The 3,728-nt window shown below is 43.8% G+C and overlaps 1 protein-coding gene across 2 annotated transcripts in view; it reads left to right on the top strand.

Annotated features, from left to right (window-relative positions):
• The window catches only part of RAB11FIP1 (RAB11 family interacting protein 1), a 26,988-nt gene that overhangs the window by 1,229 nt on the left and 22,031 nt on the right, over window positions 1–3,728 (top strand). The gene's annotated exons all lie outside the window — the stretch shown is intronic.

The raw sequence follows: 3,728 nt of genomic DNA, 5'->3' as shown, positions 1-3,728 counted from the left end.
CGTTATGCCCCGGCAGCCCCCCCCCCCCGCCCCCAAGACTTCTCTTTTAGGGTATCAGAGTCCCGCAGGGAAAGCAGGGTGAAGCCCTGTGTACTCCAAAGTGTTACCGATTTATTTGTTCTGTTTCGCAGGTGTTTGGAAGGGAACATTTGATTATGCTCATCTAGTGTACCGACAACTAGCCTCGCTTAGCTTAATTGGTTACTTTGCTGGACCTTAAATATGCAAGGCAGTCATGTTATCACCCAACTCCTGTGGTTTACGAAGCACTCTGATTCATGTTGTGTGTTTTAGATATAAACGGTATTTCAGCTTTCCCTTGTGAAGGAGACAGGAAAAGCCAGAGGATTTGAAGTTACCAGACTCCCCTTTTTGTAGGGTGCTTGCAGCTGTAATACCTGCTTCTCTTATCTGGCCAAAGATGAACAGGCATTTCTGAACTCAAATCAGATAAAAAGAGAGAGCTTTGAGGTGAGGATGGATGGGGTATCTTTGTGGCATCAACTTACAAGCCATAAGGTGAGCAGCAGCGTCTTTGCTGAGCTGGGGCTGAAGCAATGCTAATTTTCCATTTGATTAAATGACATTTGGGGCCTTGGGTTGGCTTCCTTTCCAGCTTCAACTAGGCACCATTGGCCGTCCTTTGTCTTGTCCCATCCCAAGATGTGTGGATATTATCTTCTGTCTCTGCCATCTGTTTCTTCTGTGAACGTTTTATTCCCTTGAAAGATAGATAGCATCTCCCTGCCAGAGATGGGGATTCCAGATTCCTGGGTCTGGTGCCCACTCTCGCCCTGACTCGTTGCTGGGCTTCAGGCTGCTCGGTCTCTAAACATCCAAGTTGCCCTATGTATAAATGGAGCTTGTGGCCAGACTTAATTGATGTTTATAAGATGTTTCCAGGTTGCTGGATTAATGGAGCCCCGTGTATAGATTCAGAAGGTTCTGTTACTGCTTTGGGAGGAATGAAAACCTCCTCAAGTTCCCTATTTCAGGAAGGGTACAGTCTCCGCATCTCCATTTTTCTCATCCTCTCTGATGTAATTCTAAACTTAGATGATTACTCCTGTCTCTATCATATGAGCTTGTGACCACTTAGAGTATCAGCTTATAGGAAAATGGTACTTAGTTGATAGATTTTTTATTTTTTTTTTTAGTTGATAGATTTTTAATAACTGCAAATGAAGCCTTCTTTGCTCTGCTAGCAGTAGGTGAAATTGCAAGCTTTCCACCTGTCACTTCCTGGGACTTTCCAAGGTGCTGGGGAAACCCAGTTAAACTAAGCCTGTCTGATGTCCTGGTACATCACTTGGGTGCCCAAGGTAGCTGTGATTTGGAGCATGAGATATACACTGAGAGGTGGGAATTCAACGGAAAGAAACTGGTTGGGCTAGGAAGATCATTTGAACTAGCTATTAATGGTTTGACTCCACCTTAGACATTAAAACCAAAACCAAAACAAAAGCTCAAATCTTGGTCTGTAGTTTTGTATGTGTGTGTTAATGTGTGCATGTTTGTTCATCTCTACAGAGAACAGTTGCTCCTCTAGAGTATGATTTTTTTCCCCCATGGGTCCAGAAGCTAAAACTCAAGGCATTAAGAGCTAACTGTGCTGATATTTTCATTTGTTCTCTTAATAAGCCCCCATATATCATATATTTGGAGTCAAGAGAATATGCTTTTTGTAATGACTCAGATTTTGCAGACCTCAAATTTAGTGTGATGATACATATCTTTAAAGCACTAAACAGAGGCTGACATATAGATAGGATCCATTTAACAGGGAAGAGTGTTTGGCCCCTTTAGTTAAGAAAAAATGGAAATGAATTGATTTTGCACTTATACAACTGTCCCTCATATCCGAGGGTGATTGGTTCCAGGACCTCCCCCCCTCCCCCCCACCCCCGGGATAACAAAATCTGCGAATGCTGAAGTCCCTTATATAAAATGGCTTAATATTTGCATATAACCTCTGCACATCCTCCTGTATACTTTAAATAATCTCTAGCTTAGTTATAATACCTAATGCGATGTAAATGCCATGTAAATAGTTGTAAATATAATGTAAATGCTATATAAATTGTTGCCAATGCATGAATCCAAGTTTTGCTTTTTGGAACTTTCTGGAATTTTTTTTTTTTTTCCGAATATTTTTGATCTGAGGTTGGTTGAATCCAACATGTGGAACCTGTGGATACAGAGGGCCGACTCGTGCGTACTTATCTGGAGTCTCAGCTGGGCCCCGGTTAAATGGGAATCAGTTAAGTCCCGTGATCATAAAACAGACGTGAATCTGAGAGGAGGCAGAATCAGGTGGCTAGCATGTGGATTTCTCTGCTGTCCGGTCTCATGTAGTTTGGGGTCCTAGATTGAAAACAAACCAAAACAATTTTCTTTTTGTGGTACACGGGCCTCTCACTGTTGTGGCCTCTCCCGTTGCGGAGCACAGGCTCCGGACGCGCAGGCTCAGCGGCCATGGCTCACGGGCCCAGCCGCTCCGCGGCATGTGGGACCTTCCCGGATGGGGGCACGAACCCACGTCCCCTGCATCGGCAGGCGGACTCTCAACCACTACGCCACCAGGGAAGCCCCAAAACATCTTTTTAGGACACTAAGAGCAATAAAAATGGGGGAAATAATCTCTTAAAGACAGATTAAAATAAATATTCAGGCTGGTGCCTGGAAGGCCATTGTGTAACTAAATAGGATGAAACTTGATACTGTGATAGCCTTCCAGATATGAAGAGAGACTGATGGAGGGTCATTTTCTCATATTTCTTGAAGATTCAAGAGGAAATTTGGTTGCATGTGAAAAGATCTGGATACTGATAAAGGTTAGACATTTTGAAGAACTGTAAGTATAGTAAGAGTGACAGGCTGTCAAAAGAAATTCAGGTGATGAAGGAGGGCTAGACAGTTGTTTTTCTGGGAGAGGTGGAGGCATAGAGGTGACAGATGAGCCTAGAGGTCTCGAATTCACAAATCTGAGCCATCAGTGTTTGCACTTATACCTCTGGGTTTCCTAAGCACATTTCGGCTTTTTGTAACAGACTAGAAAATTTGAGCAATGCTGTTACTCCCAAAGTTTTTCTTTTCTTGGGATTCCCCCTAAAGATGACATTGGGCGTTACTGGAAGCCCTCCCACCCAGTGTAGGAACCTGATAGCTCACGTCCAGGATGGGGATCTGCGGGTTCTGAGATAAATTACCCCAACCTGTTCACAGCAGGGGAACGGAGTGACTAAGAAGGGGGAGGGTGGCTCAAAGTCACAGTTCCATCGATGTGAAAGATGTTCCCTCCTGTTTTTCGTGATATGATTTGATGATGATTTCATTTAGAAGACAGTTAGCATGGGGAAAGTTCTAACTGCCTTTTTCCCCCTTGTTTTTAACGTTCATCCATACTTTTAGTAATTATTTTTTGATGCCTACTATGTGTGAGGCACTTGGTATACATTGTAAACAGTGATGAACAAAACACACATGATTCCCGCTTTCAGAGAGCTGAGAGCCTTGTGGGGGAGATAGCCAGTAAACAAATGAACACATAAATGAACAATCCTGTATTGGGGTGAGTGCAGTGGAGGAAGAGAACAGGGTGTCATAAGAGAAAAGAGCAGGAGATTGCAGGTAGCCTCTCTGAGGCAGAGACCTGAAGGATAAAGAGGAATTTTCCCAGGGAAAGGTAGAGGAAGGGGGAGCAGCCTGTACAAAGGCCCTGAGGCAGG

This window comes from Lipotes vexillifer, unplaced genomic scaffold (genome assembly GCF_000442215.2).
Source record: "Lipotes vexillifer unplaced genomic scaffold, Lipotes_vexillifer_v1.1 scaffold1166, whole genome shotgun sequence".
Classification (NCBI taxonomy): Eukaryota; Metazoa; Chordata; class Mammalia; order Artiodactyla; family Lipotidae; genus Lipotes; species Lipotes vexillifer.
This window is presented reverse-complemented; position numbering and strand designations above follow the sequence as displayed.